We start from the raw sequence: 7,090 nt of genomic DNA, 5'->3' as shown, positions 1-7,090 counted from the left end.
TTTTTTTTTGTAAATGAAAAGTGGTATTGTGGCATTTGTTGTGTTGAGTGTGATGGTGTATAAAGGGTGTGTACTTTTATATTGTTTTTAATTGGTTTGTTTGTTTTGTGTAATTTGGTTAAGTTGGCGGTTGTGAAGGTCATGATGAAAGTCATTGATTTGTTGGGTTAAAAATAGGGGGAAGGTAGAGGAAAGTTAAGTGTTAATTAACGAATGATGAATGGTTTGGAAAATCTAGGTTAATATCATATAAAAGTTGTTGTTTATTTTGTTAAAATTACAATATAAAAATAAACGATAAAAAAAAGAATGAAAATGAAGGTTTGGGTGATAATTCCTAGTAAAGGAAAAATAACAAACTATGTCCGGCAACCATAACACTATCTGCCACCGTATAGGTAGCTGGGGGACCCACCATGAATGGGGTAAAAGTGCATCAGTGTCAAGTTTGAGACGACCTTATCCGAACAACCATGACACCAGGTACATTACAGACGAATAGCCGCTCGGATGCCATGTGATGTACACGTCAAGAGGAAGATAACTCCTGCTACGCACTTGAAGGGTTTAATGAAGAGACCCCAAAAAGAAAACAAGCGCCAAGTCGGTCGGATGCCGCGATCACGAGGCAAAGGGAGGATTATGCATCCGACCACTTGCATCTGTGAAGAGCAATAAGGAGGGAAAGATCCAAGTTATGGCCCTGAAATAGGAACCAGAGGCGCAAAAGCGCAAGTTGGGCGAGGGTGTAGGGGGAAAGTATGGCCTTGAAGCTGGTAGCCGTGGGTAGCACCTACGTCGAGTAGCTCGGTTCTCGTGAGGATTACGATTAATAAATAACCAGGTACTTCTTGGGAGCTCCTGAGAGTAATAGGACTAGGAGGTTTTGTGGTGATGGACTGAAACGTATGGGATTGGGAATTCATTGGGGTACTAGGATATTCCTCGTTTACTAGAGTGCGTCGTTATGTAAGGTGAAACACTCTCGATCTTGGGCGAAGCTTGTCTTGTACTGGTGGTAGGATTACCTGGGTTTGTTGTACCTGGGATGGGAATGTGCCTAGAAGGTTATCTGTCCGTTTGGGCTGTTATGGGCGATGATATTTGAGTTTGGTTAGGTCTTGCATTACTTGTTATGTGAGTTATCCTACATGCATATCATGTCTAATGTGGACGAGAATTGTATGCAAAGAAATACATAACCAAAATCCCATGTAAAAACATGGGGGGGTAAGGGGGGGGGTAGATAAAAGAAAGGTTTAGTTCCTGTAGTTAAAGTTTTATAATAATGGTTTTTCAAGCCATAGGTCTTGGGGAGGATCCAAGCAGGAACTATGATAAACTTTGTTCTATTTATAAGCCTATGCTTTGTTTTAGGAGGGTTAGCGGTTGCGTCTAACCCTTCTCCTTATTATGGGGTGGTGGGTCTGGTTGTGGCTTCTATTGCGGGATGTGGGTGACTGGTAAGTATGGGGGTCTCTTTTGTATCTCTGGTACTGGTGATGGTTTATTTAGGGGGGATGCTAGTGGTATTTGTTTATTCAGTGTCGCTGGCGGCGGATCCTTATCCGGAATCTTGGGGGGATTGACGGGTTGTTGGTTATGGTATTGGTCTGGGGTTAGTCGTTGTTATTGTGGGGGTTGCTACGGGGGTGTTTTCTGAAATGGTTCTGGGAGGGGATACAGTGAATAATGGAGGCCTATCGTGAACTCGGACGGATTTTAGTGGAGTAGCCATGTTTTATTCGTCTGGGTCGGGGCTGCTTTTAATTGCAGGATGAGGTCTGCTGTTAACACTGTTTGTGGTTTTAGAACTTGTGCGGGGGTTATCTCGGGGGGCAATTCGGGCGGTTTAACTGGTAAGTCAGAGAGTAGTTTAGTTGAAAATGCCAGCTTTGGGAGTTGGTGATAAAGGTTTGACTCCTTTCTCTCTGATTTATGTGCTAACTCTAAGAAGATGTTTAGTCTTCAATCTTTGGCTTACAAGACCAATGTTTTTATAAACTATTAGAGTTGATTAGAGTTTTAGTATTTTGTTTTCTAGCGCACCCGCGATAGGGAACAGGATTAGGATGATTGCGAAGTAGGTGAAGGAGGCTAGTTGGCCAATGATGATGAATGGGTGTTCGGCTGGTTGGCTTCCTACTCATGTTAGGATGAGGAGGTCTGCTACCAGAGTTCAGAATAGGATTTGTGACAGGGGTCGGAAGGTTATGGAACGTTGTTTAGAGACGTGGAGGAGAGGTATTAAGAATAGGACTAGGACTGAGGCAGCTAGGGCTAGGACCCCTCCTAGTTTGTTTGGGATGGATCGGAGAATGGCGTATGCAAATAGGAAGTATCATTCGGGTTTAATGTGTGGAGGTGTAGCTAGAGGGTTGGCGGGCGTGAAATTTTCTGGGTCTCCTAGGAGGTTTGGGGAAAATAGGGCTAGAGCGACGAGTAGGATGAGTATTAGTGCGAATCCTAGTAGGTCTTTGATGGAGTAGTAAGGGTGGAATGGAATTTTGTCGCAGTCTGAGGGGATTCCTAGTGGGTTGTTTGAGCCTGTTTCGTGAAGGAAGGTTAGGTGTACTAGTGTTAGGCCTGCGATTACAAAGGGGAGGAGGAAGTGAAAGGCAAAGAATCGGGTTAGTGTGGGGTTGTCTACTGAGAACCCGCCTCATAGTCATTCTACTAGTGTTTGTCCGATGTAGGGGATTGCTGAGAAAAGGTTTGTAATGACTGTTGCTCCTCAGAAGGATATTTGTCCTCATGGTAGGACATATCCTACGAAGGCGGTTGCTATCAGTGTTAGGAGAAGAATTACTCCAATGTTTCAGGTTTCTTTGTTTAGGTATGAACCGTAATAAAATCCTCGGCCGATGTGTAGGTAGATGCAAATGAAAAAAAGGGAAGCTCCATTTGCATGAAGGTTTCGAATTAGTCATCCGAACTGTACGTTTCGGCATATGTGGGCTACAGAGGTGAAGGCTAGGGAGGTATCTGCTGTGTAATGTATAGCTAGTAGTAGGCCTGTGATAATTTGTGTGATGAGGCATAGGCCTAGTAGGGATCCAAAGTTTCATCAAGCTGAAATGTTTGATGGAGTAGGAAGGTCAACTAGGGAGTTGTTGATGATTTTTAGTAATGGGTGATTTTTTCGTAGATTTAGGGCCATTAAGTTTGGTTCTGTATGTGGATAGGAGGATGATAAAGATTGATAGGGCGAATGATCCTAGGTAGGCTTTAATTAGGCCTGTGTGGAAGGAGGTAGCGGTTTTTGATGCTATTATTTGTAGGTTAGCTAATCCTTCAGGGCCTAGAAGTTTAAATCAAGAGAGGTCGATTAGGTGGGAGGCAATGTTTTGGCCGCCGCTTAGTATCTTTGTTGGGATAAATCGGTGTACTAGGGGATTAAAGTATCCTAGGGTTGTAGAGAAATTTGAGAAGCGATTCTGTTTAGGGAGGATTAAGGCTTGAGTTATTTTTGAGAGTTCTAGGGCTAGGGTGATTCCTAGTAATGTTACTACAAGAGCCGTGACTTTAATGGAGAGCGGTATAGTCATTGGTGGGGTTTCTGCAGGTGGGATATATGAGGTGATCAGGAACCCTGCTACAATGCTTCCTAGTGCAAGGCGGGTGATTGAGGAAAGGACTGCTGGGTTATTTTCGTTTATGGGGGTTAGGGGAGGAATTCGGACGTACCCTGTTTGGACTAGTAGGGTTATTCGAATAGTATAGACTGCGGTGAATGATGTAGCTAGGAGGGTTAGAACTAGGGCTCAAGCGTTTAAGTATGAAGTGTTGAGGCTTTCGATGATTTGGTCTTTGGAGTAGAATCCTGCTAGGAATGGTGTTCCTATTAGGGCTAGGTTTCCGATAGTTAGACATGAGGTTGTTGTTGGTAGTATTTTTTGAAGTCCTCCTATTTTTCGAATGTCTTGTTCGCCGTTGAGGTTGTGAATGATTGACCCGGAACATAGGAATAGCATGGCTTTGAAGAACGCATGGGTTGAAATATGTAGGAAAGCCAGATGGGGAAGATTTAAGCCGATTGCAACCATCATTAGGCCTAGTTGGCTGGATGTGGAGAAAGCAATGATTTTTTTGATATCATTTTGGGTCAGGGCGCAGGTGGCTGCAAATAGTGTGGAAAGGGCTCCTAGGCACAGACACAGTGATAGTGCAGTGGGGTTGTTGTGGAAGAGAGGGTGAGTTCGAATAAGTAGGAAGATGCCAGCGACTACTATGGTGCTAGAATGAAGTAGAGCGGATACAGGGGTTGGGCCTTCTATTGCTGCTGGGAGTCACGGGTGGAGGCCAAATTGGGCGGATTTGCCGGCCGCAGCTAAAATTAGGCCTAGCAGTGGTAGGGTAGGGGTTTGGTCCTGAGACGAGATTTGTTGAATTTCTCATGTATTTATGGTGGAGGCTAGTCACGCCATGCATAGGATAAGACCTACATCTCCAACTCGGTTGTATAGTACGGCTTGTAAGGCAGCAGTGTTTGCCTCTGCTCGGCCATGTCATCAGCTAATTAGTAGGAAGGATATGATTCCTACTCCTTCTCATCCGATGAAGAGTAGGAATAGGTTGTTGGAGATAATTAGGATGAGCATGGCAATGAGGAATAGGAGGAGGAAGGTAAAAAATTTTGTGACGTGCGGGTCTGAGGCTATGTATCATGTTGAAAATTGTAGGATTGATCAGGAGACAAATAGGGCGATTGGGAAGAAAGTCAGTGAGTAGAAGTCTATTGTTAGGCTGATGGGGATTTTAAAGTTTATAATGAATTTTCATTCCCAGAAGGAAGTTAGGCTTTCTATTCCTGAGTGAATGTAGATGATTATAGGGATTAGGCTGATTAGGAAGGAGGTTTTGACAGTGTTTGTGATAATAGTTGGGGTGTTTTTTAGGCTGTTTGATAGTATGGGGAAGATGATTGGGGTGCAAAGTACTGCTAGGGTGAGTAGTATGAATGTGTTTAGGATAAGCATTTGGTCCATTACTTTCACTTGGATTTGCACCAAGATGACTGGTTCCTAAGACCATTGGATTACTATTATCCTTTGAAAGTAAGGGGGCTGAGGTTTTATACTCAGATGCAAGAATTAGCAGTTCTTGTTGGTTTAACCTCCCCTCGGTAAGTAAGAAGGGTTTAACTTCTATCTTTAGAATCACAATCTAATGTTTTGGTTAAACTATACTTGCATATGGGGACTCCTGAGATTAGTTCAGGTTTGAGAATAAGTAGGATTATGGGAATTATGTGTAGGGCTATCAGGAGATGTTCTCGTGTGGAGGAGCTTTGGATTGAGGTAATGTGGGACGGCAGAACTCCTCGTTGTGTTGTTATTAGCATATGTAGGGTGTAAGAGGCAGTTAGTACGATTGTAGTTCCTGTTAGAATGATTGTCAGTGGGGATCAGTTGAACAGGGCTACTACAATGGTTAGTTCTGCTATGAGGTTGGTTGTTGGTGGTAGTGCCATGTTTGTTAGGTTTGCTAGTAGTCATCAGGTGGCCATAAGTGGCAGAAGGGGTTGAAGCCCTCGGGTTAGAAGTAGGATTCGGCTGTGAGTTCGCTCGTAATTTGTGTTGGCTAGGCAGAATAGTATAGAGGAGGTTAGGCCGTGGGAGATTATTAGGATTATTGCTCCTGAGAAGGCTCATTGAGTTTGAATTATGGTTGCGGCGATGACTAGTCCTATGTGGCTTACAGAGGAGTAGGCAATTAGGGACTTTAGGTCGATTTGTCGTAGGCAGATGGCACTGGTTATTACTGCTCCTCACAGTGCTAAGGTGATGAACGGATAGTGCAGGTTGTTTACGGAAGGGTTTACTAGGATAGTGATTCGTATAATGCCGTAGCCGCCCAGTTTTAGGAGGAGAGCGGCTAGTAGTATGGATCCGGCGATTGGGGCTTCTACGTGCGCTTTTGGGAGTCATAGATGTAGGCCATATAGAGGGGCTTTTACTATGAAGGCTAGTAGGAGGGCTAAGCTTGCTAGTAAACCTGTTCAAGAGTTATTTATTGTTGGGTGTGATAGTTTGAGTATGGGGAAGTATAATGTGCCGATTTGGTTGTGTAGATGGAGGATTGTGATTAGCAGGGGAAGAGAGCTGGCGAGTGTGTAAAACAGCAGGTAGATACCTGCATTCAGTCGCTCAGGCTGATTTCCTCATCGTGTGATAAGGATTAGGGTTGGAATGAGGGTTGCTTCGAATGCGATGTAGAATAGTATTAGTTCTGAGGCAGAGAAAGCCAGGAGGATAAAGGGCTGTACTATGATTATAGTTGTGATGAAGATTCGTTTACGAATGATTGGTTCTTGTTCTAGGTGGTTTTGGCTTGCTATGAGCATGAGGGGAAGTAGTCAGCACGATAGAACCAGGAGGGGGGAGGAGATTTGGTCAATTGAAGTATAATGGGTTAGTCCTTTGCTTGGGTAATATGTTGGGACTAGTCATTGGAGGCTGACAGCGGCAATTAGTAGGCTGTGTGTTGTGGTATTAGTTCATAGGTGTTTGCAGGGAGAGAGGAAGGTCAGTGGTAGGAGTATGATGGTTGGAATGATGATTTTTAGCATTTTAGTAGGTTAAAGTTGTGTAGGTGGTCGGAGCCGTGGGTCCGGGTGGAGGCGACTAGTAGGGCTAGGCCTGTTGCTGCCTCACAAGCAGAGAATGCTAGTATGAGAAGTGGTAGGAGGGTGGCAGATGTTGTTTGGGTTTGGATTGGTCACATGGATAGGGCGATGTATATGGATAGTATCATACTTTCTAGGCATAGTAGGGCGGAGATTAAGTGTGTGCGGTGGAAGGCTAGGCCTAGGCCGCTTAGGGTGAAGGCAGAAAAGAAGCTTAATTGTAGAGCAGACATTAAGAAAGTTATAGGGTGTGAGCTATAATCTGTTGAGTCGAAGTCAACTGTCTTGGTTAGACTAACTTTCTTTTATTCTGCTCATTCTAGTCCTCCTTGGCTTCATTCATAAACTAGACCTAGGGTGAGGAGAAGAATAAGGATGGAGGCTCATGTTAATGTGAGGGTAGGGGTTTGTAGCTGGATGGCTCATGGTAGTGGAAGGAGCAGGGCAATTTCTAGGTCAAAC

General features: G+C 44.1%; 1 pseudogene; it reads right to left on the bottom strand.

The window, feature by feature from the left end:
• Positions 1–2,013: 2,013 nt before the first annotated feature.
• Positions 2,014–5,046, bottom strand: LOC121660409 (annotated as a pseudogene).
• Between the last annotated feature and the right edge of the window lie 2,044 nt (positions 5,047–7,090).

The sequence above is a fragment of the Corvus kubaryi genome, unplaced genomic scaffold, assembly GCF_017639235.1.
Source record: "Corvus kubaryi isolate FWS band 111438036 unplaced genomic scaffold, C.kubaryi_AGA036_p1.0 35093, whole genome shotgun sequence".
Taxonomy (NCBI): domain Eukaryota; kingdom Metazoa; phylum Chordata; class Aves; order Passeriformes; family Corvidae; genus Corvus; species Corvus kubaryi.
This window is presented reverse-complemented; position numbering and strand designations above follow the sequence as displayed.